This window comes from Leopardus geoffroyi, chromosome C3 (genome assembly GCF_018350155.1).
Source record: "Leopardus geoffroyi isolate Oge1 chromosome C3, O.geoffroyi_Oge1_pat1.0, whole genome shotgun sequence".
NCBI classification, from domain to species: Eukaryota; Metazoa; Chordata; class Mammalia; order Carnivora; family Felidae; genus Leopardus; species Leopardus geoffroyi.
This window is the reverse complement of record NC_059338.1, coordinates 57,904,982-57,921,844: the sequence shown is the minus strand read 5'-3', so window position 1 is coordinate 57,921,844 and position 16,863 is coordinate 57,904,982. Positions and strand designations below refer to the sequence as shown.

Genomic DNA, 16,863 nt, shown 5'->3' with positions numbered 1-16,863 from the left:
GTGGCACCAAATACACCCCCACACTGGCTTCCCGTATTCAGGGGCTCCGGCATGGGCTTTTCTCTTGTTTCTTTTAGAGGTGACCACCTTCTTTTTTTTTTTTTTTTTTTTTTAATTTTTTTTTTCAACGTTTATTTATTTTTGGGACAGAGAGAGACAGAGCATGAACGGGGGAGGGGCAGAGAGAGAGGGAGACACAGAATCGGAAACAGGCTCCAGGCTCTGAGCCATCAGCCCAGAGCCTGACGCGGGGCTCGAACTCACGGACCGCGAGATCGTGACCTGGCTGAAGTCGGACGCTTAACCGACTGCGCCACCCAGGCGCCCCTGAGGCAACCACCTTCAAGTGCTTTTGCAACTAATGGCATATGTGTGATTTCACGTGTAACGCGTTCAACAGCAGTTTTAGAAATCTGTTCAGTTTTCCGGTCGGCTTAAAATAACGCCTTGTTGTGGAAGAGATACTGACTGTCCTAGGACACCGAGTCTCGAATGTTCTGAGCTTCTGTAACTCCGGGGTCTTGTCAGACGCAAATTGTGGAGAGCAGAGGGTTGCCTGGGACATTCACAAGACTCCCCGCCAGGGAAAACTACAGCCCGAGGAGGACAGTGCTCCTGGCCGTCTAATAGAGGACCTCGAAAGGCGGACTGGTAGAGAAATCTCCGGCTGGTGGGAGATCATGGGATTTCTGTGTGGCCAACACAGAGACACATACACTGGGGGGATGGTAGTTCTCTTTCTGCTTCTGTCTTGGGAAGACAAGTGAGGTACAAGAATGACCTCAATGACAAGAAGAGAATGGGCTGGTATACTCATTGTTTATGTAACAGTTGTTCTGAATTACTTAGGTTATTCCCAAAATATAAGGTAGAGATAAACCCTGGAGCATGAGCTAAAGAAATACAACCATCTAGGTCAAATGCCTTCTGTTACTAATTTACTAGTTTAACTACAACTCGGCCAATCAGATCTTCTAATCCCGAGTTGAGCACCGACTCTAAATGCCGTCGTGCAGAAGTCATGCAGACCTGATGGGACACAAAAGCTAGCGGTGGCTTTGCCGTGAGTGTCACAAAGCCTTTGACGAGCTGGTGACAGATACGTTAGCTCTTTTGCTGTTTGTTTTAATCAGACTTAATAGACTCTGGAACTGTCAGTATCGGGAAAAGGCCCTTATGGTTTCCTGTAGAGGAAAAGCAAAGAACCTGGTGGTTCAGGCAGGCAGCACGCGACCCTGCCCTCTGTCCCACCAATGAGAAAGAGATTACTTGCGGTAACCGAATATGCGTCTCATTTTTCCTTCGACATCTTTCAGGCCCCAGACTGCCAGCCAGTTCAGTAACATCTAGCCCCTACCAGGTACCTTCAAGGGTCTTTGCTCTTTTGAGTTTGTTGACATTTCATTTAACTTGACCATCAGCTAGTGTTCCAATAAAATTTTAAGGTAGAGAAAATAAATTCCCCACCGAGATTTAATTCTTCTGTTTTCTTCCTAAGATTCTCTGACTATCAGCAGATATTAAGGAATAGAGTAGTAGGCACCCCGTGGGTGATTCTGGCCAAGCAACTCCCAATTTTGGCATCCCAACAACCAGAGTTCGTAAGTAGTGTCTAGCCAGGAGTTTCTCTACTACCAAGCAGATTGGATTTCAAAACGTTGTGAATCAATCCATTTGTTCCTAAGTCTATAGCGAGGCTGCATGGGAACCAATGTGCAAGCTACAATCTAGGACAGGGATATGCAGATTCCTGGGTTCAAATCCCAACCCTACCATTTACTACCTGTAACCTAGCTATGTAATCCCTCTGTGCCTAGTTTTCTCATCTTTAAGATGGGGGGAGGGAATGATACCTCCTCGATGCGAGAGTTCAACTCATTCATACACTTGGAACAGGACACATAAAAAGTGTTCGATCATTGTCCACACTAGTAGCTGGCTTTAACAACTTAAATTTCCCCCCAGAACTATAGACATTGATGGCATCACTTCCAACCCTTCTGTATCACTTTGACTCTCTTAAAAACATGTTTTTATCTTCTCTGGTGTTCGCTGCTTTTATAACTTAACAGAGACGAGGTCTTTGACAACTGTGGACATTTTCATAAATGTCTCTAAGTTAGGATCCTGGTATCTGGACAACAAAGGTGTCTTTTCAATAAAGCTGAATGCCTGTAATATTAAAGTGGTATTCCATACTCGAGCTTTTTTAGCTCATTCTTTTTGTTTTGCAAAGAAGGGCAAAACCCAGGAAACACACCTTTAGCCCTAAATGATGGCAAAGCCAAAATAGCCACAGGCGATGGCTAACAACACCTGATGGTGGGGCCAGAGCGGATGTGCCTTAGCCCCGATGTGTAGCTTTGCATCCACGAAAATGAATACATTGAAAGATCAGATATGGAGGATGTCCTAAACTAAAATAAAGAGTTGGAAAGCACATACTCTAAAAAAAAAACCTGCAGCCTCTGTGCATTGCCAGTGCCCAGAGGAGTGCATGGCGTGAAAAGGTGCGCAGGGAATGGGTGTTGTTGAAACAGTGAATGACAAGGACTTGGGTAAACACCCTCTGTGTATTATCCCCAATACTTAAAGCAAAAAGGGTAGTATTATTGTCTACACTCTACAGAAACCAAAACTCAGACTGGTGGAATAACCCGCCCCCGTGGTAGAACCATAACACCCAGCTCTCCGGCTCTAATGCCTTCCTTTCCCATGGTGCCATGCTGCAGGATGGGTTGGAATTCATCTCAAGGTCATGCTGAGTACCAGAGGTAGACTGCCAGATTCGGTTACAGAGAGACCCAGAGGGCACAGCCTCTTCTGCTTTCCAGTGGGTTTCCTTCTTAGAGGATGGCTTTTTCATTTTCCTGAGTTTAAAAGAAATAGATCCTCATTGAAAATTTTCAGGCAATTCAGGAGCGCCTGGGCGGCTCAGTCAGTTAAGCCTCTGACTCCTGATTTCGGCTCAGGTCATCATCTCACGGTGGTGAGAGTGGTCAGATCGAGCCCCTGCCTAGCTCAGCGTGGGGCAAGGAGCCTGCCCATCTTGCTGTCTCTCTCAAAAAAGTTTTTTTTCAGGCAATTCAGAAAGACATTTTTTAAGTTTATTTTGAGAGAGAGAGAGAGAGAGAGAGAGAAAGAGAGACAGAGGGAGAGAGAATCCCAAGCAGGTGCCTCACCATTGGTGCAGAGCCGTATTTGGAGCTTGAACTCACGAACCATGAGGTCAGGACCTGAGCCGACATCTAGAGTCAGGCGCTTAACCAACTGAGCCACCCAGATGCCCAACATTGAATTGAATTTTATTTGAGAGAGAGAGCCTGCACGAATGGAGGAGAGGGGTAGCAGGAGAGAGAGAGAGAGAGAGAGAGAGAGAGAGAGAGACTTGAGCAGGCTCAATGCTCAGTGTGAGCCCCACGCAGTTCTCAGTCCCACAACCCTGGGAACATGACCCAAGCAGAAATCAAGAGTCAGACCCTAAACCCACTGGGCCACCCAGGCACCTCCAGAAAGACATTTTTTTAAATTTCTTTTTAATGTTTATTTCCGAAAGAGAGACAGAGTACGAGCAGAGAAGGGGCAGAGAGAGGGAGACAGAGGACCCGAAGCAGGCTCCACGCTGTCAGCGCAAAACCCGAGGTGGCTCAAACCCACCAACTGTGAGATCGTGACCCGAGCCGAAGTCGGACACTAAACCGACTGAGCCACCCAGGCACCCCTAGGAGCACACTTTTAAAACATGAGAATGTCCTCTAATCCCGCCGCGTGGAGTTAACATTGTGCTGTATAACCTTCCAGGCATTTTCCCTGTGTGTGATTGTGTATACTTTGTGGGTTCACAAGGCGGGACCTCTTTTGAAAGCCTGAGGCTGCACCCCGCAGACCTGCCTCCATCTGTCCTAAGAGCACAACAAAAGTTCACACGTGCTTTTTGATACTCCCAACCTCACTGTCCTTTTGTAATGTCACAAGAAGATCGCCATCCCCTACCACCACCCCTGCCTCGGGACAGGTTAGGTGTTTCCACTGCAATAAAATGACCTGTACACTTTGGGCATGGGGGAATGTTCTCTACTTAAAAATTGAAGTACACGATTCTTACTCCGGCTTACTCTCCGCCCCCCTCACCCCCCCACCCCCACCCCCGTGGCGGATTAAAGGCACCTGCTACAGGCGTAGTGTAAAATTATGTCCGTGGGGATCTATGTAGGGCTTAACTAGGTGTGGGGCTTTTCTAGTATGCAGCACAGATCGAATCAGTCTTTGGATGCATAAAGTAAATTGTGATTTTGGTTTTTTACCTGGCTGAAATAAGTATGTTTATTGTTTTCCCCTGGCTGTCCTCTTTAATTACAGTGTTTTTATGGAACCACGGCAGGTGACACTTACTCATGTGATTCACGCCCACAGAGGGATGGTAAAGCCTGGTCCCAGAAGCCGGCCCGGCCTTAGCAAGAAGGTGCTGTGGGGGCTACACGTCAGGCCGAGACAAACAAAGGGCGGGCTACCTGCTGGACAGCATCTGATGTCCAAAAGGTGGGAGATTTACGATCTCAAGTTCTGGGCCAGACTGCCTAGGTTTTCATCCGCGATTCACTCCTCACTAGCTGGTATGAAATGGGGATGGTAATAGCACAGTGTGATGGCGAATGTTAAATAGGCCAATAAGTCAAGAACTTGCAGCGGTAGCCAGGTGTGGCCAACATTCAGCCGCTGTTGGGTGGGATGATGGTGCTAATTTTCCTCACCTCGTGCCCTGCTCCCTGGCGTCATCGGGAACACAAGGAGCACATGCCCGCAGTTCTTTATTTCCATTGCATTGTTTAATCCTGACAACAGCTCTGGAAATATCCTTAACGTACTCCTAACCCCTCTTTCAGATAAGAAAGCTGGGATTCAGAGAGATCAAACTTGTTTAGCATCCCAACACCTAGAGAGTCCTTTCTGTAGAGTAAAAAGAAAGGGAGCACTTATGTTTTTTCGAGCGCCTCACTTCCTATGTGCTCACCTAACACACGGAAAGCCACTAAATTCCGTCCAAATATTTATGGCACCCAGCGCTGGTGAGGGTGTGCAGAAACATTCTCTCCGGCACAACTTCTGTCAAAAAACAGGTGACGTCTATGCCCTTCACCCCAAGAGCTTCTACAGAAGGGATTTCCCACACACATAACCATTGGAACAAACACCATGCCAAGATAAAAGTACCATGATAGTCATGACCACATTGTAATGCGGAAGTGTGATACCAAAAGAAAAGTCTCTCCGTATGGAACTAGACAAAGCCTGGTCTACGAAGAAAGAGGTATCACGTCACTTTTCTTTATTTTTTAATTTCAATGTCTTATTTAAGTTCTAGCCCATCAGCATATATGGTAAAATCGGTTTCACTGTAGAATTTAGTGATTCATCACCTACACATAATACCCAGCGCTCCTCGTACCAAGTTCCCTCCTTAACATCCATCATCCATTTAGCCCATCCCCACCCTCCTCCCTCCGTCAACATTCAGTTTGTTCTCTGTTGTCTCTTATGGTTCGTTTCCCTCTCTCTTTTTTTTCCTTCCCTTATGTATATCTGTTTTGTTTCTTCAATTCCACGTACGAGGGAAATCCTATGGTATTTGTCTTTCTCTGACTCAGTTTGCTTAGCACAATACCCTCTAGTTCCATCCACGTCATGGCCAGTAGCAAGATTTCATTCTTTTTGATGGCTGAGTAATATTCCAGTGTGTGTGTGTGTGTGTGTGTGTGTGTGTGTGTGTACATTTATCAGTCGATGGACATTTGGGCTCTCTCCATAGTTTGGCTATTGTTGATAGTGCTGCTATAAACTTCGGGGCGCAGGTGCCCTTTCAAATCTGTGTTTTTGGATCCTTTGGGTAAATACCTACTAGTGCAATTGCTGGGTCATAGGGTAGTTCTATTTTTAACTTTTTGAGGAACCTCCATACTGTTCTCCAGAGTGGCCGCACCAGGTTGCATTCCCACCAACAGTGTAAGAGGGTTCCCCTTTCTCTGCATCCTCGCCAACATGTGTTGTTTCCTGCGTTGTTCGTTTCAGCCAGAGATACTGTAGAGCTTTGAAAAGAATGCAACAGACAGATAGAGAAGGTAGCCAAGATAATGTGTCTTCAGTGTCATTATAATTGTGTATCAGCTCTACGTTCAAAGAACAGAAATGTCTGTATGGACAGAAGCAGCCAAGGGTCACTTCTGAGAGAACATGAGAGGTGATTTGGGTCTCAAATACGAAATGGAATTATTTTGGCCAGGCTGAAGAAGAGAAGAAAGTCTGTTAGAGTTGAAAACCCATGGACCAGGGAATAATGTTGTGTAGTGAAGAGACACCTGGTTTTAGAGTTCAAACCCCTGGCTTTGGAGTGGCCTGAGGCAGGGCCTCCCAGAGCCTGTACATGGAAACATCCAGATTGGCAGAGAAAAAGGGATACATCCCCAGGAGACTACAGACTGGCCTACTGGGAGGAGAGATTTCTTTTGAAGTCTCAAGTTCCTTACCTCTGAATCTGGCTAATGAACACCAAATTGTTTCATTGTGACTGACAAATTAGGACTGTTGGACTGAATTGAAGAGAGCTAGGACAGGAGATCGGGTTCCCATCAGACAATTCATGTTTCAGACAATTGTCTTGTTAGAGACAATTTCTTGTTTCTTTCTTAGAGACATGGTTTTTCAACGACCTGGGCTCACATCATTATATGGACATAAATGGTGGAAAGGACTAAGAATCAAGAGCTATTTTAACAGATAGTTGAACGTATTTGTCAAAGCCAATGATTTTTATTCATTTCTACTTGTTTATATGTGTGTGTGTGTGTGTGTGTGTATACACATATATATATACATACACATATTTTTTAAATTTTACAAGGTGACTAATTTTTCAAGAAGTGAACTCAGTGATTGGCCTACATGTCCTCAGAAAGTCCCACTACTTCTCCAATTATCTCATCTGTATTGGGGTCCCATGTGAAACATCATTTGAAAGATCATGGCTGAAAAAATAAAAATTAAAAGGCACAGCTTGAGATGCTAGCTAATACAGATCCTCCTTGACTTATGAGAGGGTTACCTCCTGATAAAACCATCGTAAATTTAAAATATCCTGAGTCAAAAATGCATTTCATCCACCTAGACATCATAGCTTAGCCTAGCCCACCTTATGCGTACTCGGGATACTTAACGTTAGCCTACGGTTGGGCAAAATCATCTAACACAAAGCCGGTTTTATAAAAAAGTGCTGCATGCAATTGACTGAACAGTGAACTGAACGTGCACAACAGAACAGTCGTAGGAGTATAGAACAGTTGTACGTCAGTTGCTGGTGACCGGGAGCCACAGCCCATCGCCACTGCCCAGCATCGGGAGAGAGTATTGTTGACGTATTGCTAGCCCTGGAAAAGATCCAAGTGCAAAACTCAAAATACAGCCTCTACTGAATACATATTGCGTTCACACCAACGTAAAGTTGAAAAGCTATAAGTCGAACCATCATAGGTCAGGGGCCGTCTGTAATCCCTAGGCCAGGGTCCCCTACCTGGAGCAGGTAAAAACAGTGAATGGCAGCATCTGGTGTCAGGTGGGTCATTTAAGGCTCCAAAAGAGCTTTTCCTCCCAGATGTAACTGAGATTGAAGAAACAGGGCACCCTTACAACTAACCAAGTTACTGATAAACGTGTTTATTAGTAAAGAACTTTCTAAGTACAAAATTGCACTAAGACGCATAAATGCCTTCACTAAAATGCATAAAAACCCACATCTAGGAAAGTAGCTTGGAGAATGAACAGAGACAGCACTGGGAAGAGAATGGACTCTGGCAGGCCACTATGTCACAAGCCATGGGACCTCAGACCAATTACGATAGCATTCGGACGCCGAGTTTTCTCAACCACAAGATGCAGAAAATAATACCCATTTCATGGGTCCGCCGTAAGCCTTTGCCATAATCTATTTATAGCGCCTGATGCAGAGTAGGTTTCAAAAAATAGTGGCCATTATTAGCCAAGTCGCTTCACTCGGAGTGTGGCTTCCTTGACTATACAAGGAAGCCAGTGATTCCTACTAGGAGAATAGATATGAAAAGGATTTCTGAGCTTTAAAGTTCTCTAAAGAGTTAAGATTATTATCAATAATTGGGACATCAACATATAAAGCATTAACTAATACAGAGTTAAATAAAAATGAGGGACTTCTATCTCAAAATATGGTAGGCTGATAACATGTAAACCTTCCCATCAAAGCCACATAAAATACTGGGTCATATATATCAAGGCTCTCAAATCTATAGCTGACCTTGCATGTAAATAAGGAAACTCCCCCAGAGAGTGACTGAAGATAAGGCTGTTCCAGGGTCAACTTTTGTTCTCTTTGTCCACGGCAAAACCACATGGGAACAGGAGACAACGATCTCTTGAGCCACACAAGGTGGAGTGATGATGAATCCAAGACTCCTGCATGAATTCAGGAACATTAAAATTCTATGCTCAGTGGAGAAGAACAAGAAAAAAAAAATCTACCTACCAACAGAGGAGGCATAAAACAATCCTTGCACATATCATCTAGGGTTCTTTGGGGGAAAAAAAAAGTCTCCTCTGAGAATTCATAACCCCAGCCTCATGTGGATTTGGGACTCATGTTTACACTGTCTGTATCGTCTCAGAAACTCCAAAAGAGAAAGTGAACATAAAATGGCCCCACGTGGATGGCAAACTCAAGCTCGTAGCAGATGCTAAAAGAAACCATATCTGGAGGGACAGTTATTCAACGCAGACCTCCCGGGAATCCCACAGATGAAGCTAAGCTGAGCATAAACTTGAAAGTGAAAAGTATAAGGAGCAGAGAAAATAAGGCAAGCGTCAGAAAAAAGTGAAAAGAGCTCAGCTAGGTGCCTCAGAATTGAGATAACACAGTTGTTGGTCACAAAATTTATAAAAATAAAGTAGGAGGTGGGCCGCTTTAGTCAGAGCGTGAGGGAAGCTTCCCCAAGGGAGGTGACGACGAGGCTGCCATCTGAAGGCTGAAAACAAGTCAACGGTCGGCCCATCTGGAAGCCGGACCACAAGAGGAAAAGCCTTCCTGCCGGACCAAACCTGGATCTGTGTGAGGAAGGGCACCAAGGCCAGAACGGCTGGAGCAGGGTCCCCGGGGGCGTGGGCAGGGACGTGAGGTCACGGAGAGGCGGGGACAGCTCACGTGGGCCCTGTAGGCCATGCCAATGAGTCTGTATTTTATTCTTTGTGCGATTGACAGCCACGGGTGTGTTTTTAAGCAGTGAATGGTGGGGCTGGACTGGAATCTGGGGAAGACCTTTCAGCCGCTCTGGAAAGGCTAGATTCCAGATGGACCCAAAGAAGAAGCAGGATCCCAGTTTCGACCTGCATCGCAGCGACCCAGCAGAGATGGCGAAAGCCGGGTCACGGTGGCCACCGCCGTGGCGATGGGAGAAGCGGACACACCCGGGACACAGCTCAGAGGTGGCGCCAGCCCGACTGGACACTGGGGGACAGATGACGCCTCCCAGGGGAGCCGCTAATGGGGGAGGCCGAGGGATCCTGAAAGGGCGATGAAGAGGAGTAGCCGATATTTAGGGGAAAAAAACCGTGAGTGTATTTACAGGAAGCAAAGGAAGCCAGTTTATCAAGGGGGACCACCGTGTGGGAAGCGGCCACAAGGTCAAATAAAATAAGGACAGAATAGTGGTCACTGCATAGGGCAGGATGGAAGGTGCTGGCGACCTTGACCTGTGCAGTGTCAGTACCAAGGAGGGGGACAAAAAACCCGAAACGTTTATGGCTAGCGCATGAGATTGGAATTTAACGGAAAACAGTTGGCATTGTGATGGCCGTAACCTTGCTCAGAGGAGGGAGAAAGACAGAGAGCAGTTGTAGGAGCCAGAAGGGGCCGGTTGGGGGTAGGGGAAGCAGCCGCATACACTGTAAGAAACTAAGGCAGAGGAAATGGGTGCGGACAAAGGTGGGGACAGGGGCACTCCTGTCTGATGCTATGCGGGTGGCCGTGGACTCCTGTGTCTCCGAGGCCAGGGTGCACAGCTGAACCCCACCGGACCAGTTTCTCCTCTCCAGGCTGCACCCCCCCACCCCGGTTCAGCTATCCACTTAATTAGTGACTGCCCTCCGTGACCAAGTCAGATAAAAATGGCCAAGGATGCCACAAGTCAGGTACTGGTCCACCCCCCCTCCCCAGACTCGCTGAGGGATTCACTGCAGGGAGGGGGGGAACGGGATGGGCCTGCAGGGCGGTGTGCCTGGAGGGGTGGGCGACAGGAGGCCAGCCGAGCGGGGCGGGGCAGCAGGACCGAAGGGAAGGGTGAGAGGTGAAACCTCAGAGAGGACACAAGGGTGGGGGGGGGGGTGGGGGGGGCGGCAAACTGCGGGTCATTTTCAGGAAATGAGAGCTCTGTATGAACCACGGCAGGGTTTTGAGCAGAGGAATGCTGGGATCCGTTCACCAGGTTGGGGCCTGGCGGGAGACCAAGAACTGTGAAACTCTCAGGGGTCAGGGTGACACCCAAGTGCAAATGTCCGGGCCCTCCTGAGGGTGCTCCGCAGAACCACCAGGGCGACCTCGAGCGCCCTAAATTTAAGGCGAATTCGATCCAGGCACTTCCCCGTTTGAAAATCGGGGTGCTTCCTGCTGTGGGTGAGTCCGGATCCTGTAGTGAGAGGCACAGAGCGCCTCCCAGTCTGGCCCGGGCCTCCTTGTGCAGCCTCCCCGGCGGCCTCGCCCCGCGCCCTCCCTCACGTGCCGTCCTGCTGCCTGGGCGCCGGGCTTTAAATACCAACGGCATCCCCAGTCCGCAGCGGGTCTAACCCTTCTGAGAAGTCTCCCTGCCCCCCACCCCCACCCCCAGGTCCCTTCCAGGCAGCACCGACCTCTTTCTTCCCAGGGCCAGGCTCTGTAGTGGACCGACCAGGGGCCTCAGAATCAGAATTAGTTTGGGGCGCCTGAGTCACTTAGTCAGCTGAGCGTCGAACTTCAGCTCAGGTCGCGATCTCTCGGTTCGTGGGTTTGAGCCCCGCGTCGGGCTCCGTGCTGACAGCTCAGAGCCTGGAGCCTGCTTCAGATTCCGTGTCTCCCTCTCTGTCTGCCCCCCTCCACTCATGCTCTGGCTCTCTCTCTCTCTCTCTCTCTCTCTCTCTCAAAAACAAATAAACATTTAAAAAAAAAGAATCAGAATGAGTTAAAAGCTAACCACTGGGCATGTTGTTTCAACTCAGCTTCTCACGAAGGTCGTGGGGCCTGTTTGATCGAATTAGTGCCAAGATTAAATAAAATAACATGAGTAACGAGGAAATAGAGGACCAGGCACACAGTAGGTCTTAAAACAGTGTTCCCCTGCAGACCTCAAGCCCCTGTGGGGCACATGATACGTTTATGTCCTATTTATATTACAGATGTCCCATCACTGGCTGGTCCCTGGCCCACAAAAGGCGCTTGATAGACGTTGACCTGAATGTCCTGCCCCTGCCTTCCAGAACCCTGTGTGCAGCAGCCGTGTCCAGGGTAAGACGGGGATTCTAAAGTGGCCCGCGGGGCCCCTATCACAGCAGTCACTTCCCCTCAGCGGCAGGGAGCCCTTACTGTGTGTCTCTAGGGAACATTCATCGGTCGTCTCCACGAATATTTTCCTCATTGCTCTCTAGAACTTCTGTCACCGCCTGCCACCCTCACTGCCTGCTCAGCTGTCCTCCCACTGCTCGGCCTTGTTTGTTCTGTCTGCCTCCACCATTTCTCACCACCCGCCACGTGGCTCTTCCTCACGGACCCCGAGCTCGGGCTTCACCGCTGTCCACAGGCCTCACCGGGGCCCTCGGGGTGGCTAAACACCCCTCCAACTGGCACCCTGCCCTCGGCTCCCTGTGAGCCCAGCACTGCTCCGAAGGAGACGCACGGCACTGAGAACCTTCCAGAACATTCACGCTGCCAGCGACCTACAACCAGCCACGCATGGGTCGAGCCGGTGGTGATCTTCCAAATACAGCGTGAGCGTGTGTGCTTAACCCTAGGGCGTTGGCAGATTTGTAGCGCGGGTCCAGAAGAAGGTATTTTGACCCATTTTTTTCAACCTCTTCTGGGATCAGATGAGGCAGCCCCCAGTGCGGAGGATGGAGTGCGGGCTCTGGAGTCCCACGGACACACGTTTGGGTCCCAGCACCGCATCTCCTCGTGCTGTCTTACCTGCTCCGTAAGTTCTAACACCTCCGTTTCTTCATTTGTAAACTGAGGTCACAAGCGCCTATCCCACAGGGCTAGTACTCGGTGACATTTGTATCTGTCACCTGTGAGGTCATAATAAATCAGCCCCAAACTCAGTGGCTTAAGACAGCAACAGTTGTTTGTTAGCGCTCACGGGTTGTGTGGGTCAGAAATTTGAGAGTGGGCCATCTGACCTAGAGTCTCTCGTGAGATCGCGGTCAGCCGCTGGCCTGAGCTGGGTTCCTTCCTCGCTCACACGCCAGGCACCAGCCTGGGCTGGGCCCCTCCGGGGTCACCGGCTTTCTTCCACGATGGATCAGGAGTCCCAAGGCGCATGCCCTGAGAGGGAGAAAAAGGTATCAGCTCGACTAGCCTGGCCCCGACGGTCACACAGCATCACTTCCACCGCCTTCTAGTTGTGAGCAGCACGTCACTACTGGGCGCCTGGGTGGCTCAGTCGGTTGAGCCTCCGACTCTTGGTTGGTTCAGCTCGAGCCGCGATCTTCAGGTTGGTGATCTCGAGGCCCTGCCTGAGGCTCTACGCCGACAGCGCGGAGCCTGCTCGGGATTCTCCCTCTCCCTTTCCACCCCTCCCCTGCTCGCGTGCTCTGTTTCTCTCTCTCAAAAATAAGTAAATAACTTAAAGAGACGCACACCACCACCAATGCCAGCCCAGAATGAAGGGAAATGAATTAGACCCCTCCTTTTCGGGAAGGAGCGTCGAGAACTTGCCAACATGCTTCAAAAGCCCCGTAGCACGTGGGATGCCCGCTCGTCCGTGAGCAGTGGCACTGGTTTTTGGCCTGATGACTTAAAAACATAAAACCGAAGACTGTCTCTGCCCCACCCTTCTGGCCCTCACCCCATGAAGACATCCGTCTTGTGAGGAAGTAAAGTCACTTGTCCAGCGTGGCAAGAGTTAAGAGGAAGAGTGAGAAGAAAATGCAGAAATAGAAATTGTCGACACGTATTCATTGCTGGTTCCACACCAAGCCCCGGGTTAGGTGATTTATCGACCATCTCTGTGAATCCTCAGAACGACCCCCTGGGTTTCCATTATTGGCCTCTTCTACGATAAGGAGGAGAAGGCTACGGCCCACCGATGTTGCCGGAATTGTCCGGGGCCCCACGGCTGGTAAAGGCACAGCAGAGGCGGGGCCCAGCTCGACTGAGCCCCGGGCCTGCGTGTCCCACACTGTGCCCCCTGCCTAGACAGTGTCAGCTGAGATCAGCAGCCGAGAGGCTTTAGCTTAAGTGTTGCCTCCGCTGGTGGCTATAATTTGAGAAGTAAGGTATCTGAAGGACCAGGTGGAGTAGAACCCGAGAGTTTAAGAGGTTCTTGGACCCAGGAGGAGAGAGGCCAGGCTGTTGCTGATGGAGAGAGAGAGGGCAGAGGCTATAGAGGCCCCGCACAGCCAGCCAGGGAGCAGGGGGCTGGCGAGGAGGGCCCGCGGACGGTCCCTAACGAGAGTACCTAGCACCGCGCTGGGCCAGCTCAGCTACCTCAGCGGTGCCCCCCAAACGCCTCTCACCAGGAGAAATTCAGGGGCTTCCCTACTTTTCCTCCGTGACGTGGAAACCACTCCCTGTGAGGACGGGCATCCTGAAAAATGTGCTGGGGTAGTTGAACAGGAAGAGGCCACCGAGGAGGGATGGAGATTCAGTCCTCCCGGCCAAGCCCTGGGGGACGGGCTAAGGAGACGGAGCTCATCCGGGCCACCAGAGCCTCGCCTGGCCGCGACCAGAGGCCCAGGCCCGAGAAGTCCTCGCGCAGTCAAGATCCCGTGTCCTGGAGCAGCACCTCGCGTGGCCAGCCACCCTCTGTCCACAAGGTGCCCCCTCCGGCAGCTTCTACCTGGAGCTGGGCTCTGATGCTGGGGCTCCAGGACCCTGCCCCGGGTGCTGCTCCCCATTCCTGCCGTCTGAACTCTCTACGGCTCGGTGGCCCCCAGAGCACTTTCTCCTTCCTACTGCGGTATGGCCTTCAAAGCATCCCTCACTCAGTCTCTTCAAAGTCAGCCATTCCAAACACGCGTGCCAGACTCGGCTCTCGGCACCGGGGATCTGGCAGGGGACAAGAGGGGCCAAGTCCCCGGCTTCCCTGAGCCGAGGTTCTGGGGGCCTTCACAAAAAGAGGGTTCAGACTTGACCACAAAGGAACCTCCCAGGGTTGCGGGGGGGGGGGGGGGTGGGCGCACGCAGAAGAACCTACCCGTTTGCCCTCGTGTGTCAAATTGAAACGGCAGCCTGCCAGGGTGGATGACACGCGGTGGGCATGAGACACTGTCCCCAGCGTTGAGCAATGGCTTGGGGCAAGTCGCTTGGCTCTCAGCTGCGATGACTCAGGAGTCACCTCTGCAGCCTGGGAATTCACCTCCACAGACCTTATCTGAGGCAGGAATGTGGTCTGTGCTCGGCTGCTGTCCCCACCACCTGCCTGGGTTTTCCAGGCTGAGGAAGAGGGAGAGAAAGTTGCTACATCTCCCCAGAGTACTTCCTCCTGCTCGGACCTCCTCCACGTTTGCAACGATAACAACAACAATAAGCCCGTGAGCTGTCGCAAGTTCTGCCCACACACCTCCCTCGGGAGGTAGATGTCCTACCTGCTGGCATCATGTGGGGCACCTTGTATTATTAGCTCGTGTGGGACATTCTCAGGGTGGGGGGAGCTTGATAATGTAACCGGTAAGTTGGTAAATTGGGAGCTGGACTGGAAGAAAAATATACTGGAGGAAAGCGAATGAGAATTTCGCGTGAATTCCACAGTTAAAGACGCAGGAGATCAAATAAATGGCAGCTGGCCAGCCGGCAGCTTTAGGAGATAATCTTACAGGAGATGTACTTTCCCTCTCCTCTCCTCGGCCCTACTCTGGGGGCTGGAGACAAAAGCTCTGATGTGAGGGGCGCCTGGGTGGCTCGGCGGGTTAAGCGTCCGACTTCGCCTCAGGTCACGATCTCACGGCTCACGAGTTCGAGCCCAGGGCTCGGACAGCGCAGAGTCCACTTTGGATCCTTGTTCCCACTCCACCCCTCTTAGAAGCTCTGCTCTGAGACATATTCTCTGTGGGTGCCTTTGCTCCAGGAAGGGCTACATTGGGGCCAAGGAGGCAGCTTCATTCAGCCACTCGCGGGCCTTCATAACAGCAAACCCAGCCAGACGTGGCCCCGAGCGACAGGGACCAAGTATTCTCGCGCGCGGTAAGAGTTTCCAAAGCAGAGAAGTTCCAAGGTCACGTAAATGAGCAGCTTAAAAATGTCGTCACGGGCCCAGGTGCTCTCCATGTTCTCTCTCCACCATCCCCAGCTCGTAGGCATTTGTTCTCGTGCTGTCCAGATGGCCACCTCAGTTGCAAGCATCGGATACTCAACTGGCGCAAGGACACGGAGGCATCCCCGTTAACAACAAGAAAAACTTACCTGGAGGGTTCCCCTACCCTAGCAGATGTCCCCTCACATCACACTGGACAGAACTGTGGCGCAGAATTACAGGCAAAAGGACCAGAAGTACTGTGACTAGATTCTCCCACCGCCTGGGGTTAGGTAGGGACCTGTCCTCCCCTGAGAGAATGCCGACCCACACCCGAAGCCAGTCCGTTCTGTCGGCAAGGCAGAATGTGGCTCGTGGCTGTCGGCAGGGAGGCACCCAGCAGTGCCAGTAACTCAGCACTCCCACCTTCCCTCAGCCCTGGCACGGATAACCCCGTGGGAAAAGGGAGATGATTAATTGGGGAAAAATAAATGTCAACTGGTTGTCCATTTCCGACTTGAGTTTCATTGCATTCTGTTTCTAATCACGTAATTTCTGCAACGCTTCATCAGGCAGGTCCAGCAAACAGCTTTCCAAACCCCGCATGTTGTGTCAGCTTGGAAGAAAAGAACAAGCCAAGGTCAGCTGAAGCCTGACCTTTCCCTCCGAGCAGGTTATGGATGTGTCTACCTACTGAGGGCCTGTGTCATGTGTGTGTACCCAGAGTCATTTAGGAGAGACATGGGATGCACAGTGCCGGAAAGCTGGGTCTCGTCACTCATCCCCTCTCTGGATGTGACACATCTCCTTGCGCAGATAAATGACAAAAGAGCAGAGGAGGCGCTTGACCGAGGTCAGAGAGCCAGTGGCAAAGACAAGATGGCAGCCTCCTGGGATGCCGTCCACCTGTCTGCACAAAACCTCGGGGCTCCAGCTCGGGCCCACCTGATCAAAGAGCCGTCTCACAATTCAATCAATACCTACAAATAACCAGAGTCCCATGGATACCACAGACCACAAAAATAAGATGGGACAAGATGGGATGATGGGAACGAGGGGTCTGGAGTGAGTTTCCTGAAGCACCGGCCTTCCTCAAAACGCACAGAAAGTGAGCATACCTCACCTTGGAGTTGAATAAAACTGGAGCGAGCTCATCTTCTGTAGCTTCTACGGATAAGGTGCAGGACCCTGGAGGCAGAAGCAAAAAGAGCAGTTAGCGATACAGTTAAAAATAGATAGGATGCTCGACTGTTCCTGGTTCGCACAGGCTCCGAGAACTTCCTTTTGGACGCTCTCTCCTTCTTCCTGTCAGACACGTTAAGATGCTCCCTTATCACACGTCAAAAACAGCTGTACAACGTGGTAACAGTTGCAT

The 16,863-nt window shown here is 50.5% G+C and overlaps 2 long non-coding RNA genes across 4 annotated transcripts in view; both read right to left on the bottom strand.

Annotated features, from left to right (window-relative positions):
• Positions 1-1,193: 1,193 nt before the first annotated feature.
• Positions 1,194-16,863, bottom strand: part of LOC123585157 — a 50,391-nt gene continuing 34,721 nt past the window's right edge. For all 3 annotated transcript variants that reach the window (XR_006705952.1, XR_006705950.1, XR_006705951.1), the window contains 2 exons: positions 16,612-16,676; positions 1,194-2,870 (listed from right to left, as the gene is read on the bottom strand). This is a non-coding gene — a long non-coding RNA (uncharacterized LOC123585157). The remainder of the gene's footprint in view (positions 2,871-16,611; positions 16,677-16,863) is intronic.
• LOC123585158 lies at positions 6,099-11,074 on the bottom strand. Its single transcript, XR_006705954.1, has 3 exons — positions 10,918-11,074; positions 8,318-8,475; positions 6,099-7,019 (listed from the first exon to the last, which is right to left on the bottom strand). It is a non-coding gene; the product is annotated as an uncharacterized LOC123585158 (long non-coding RNA).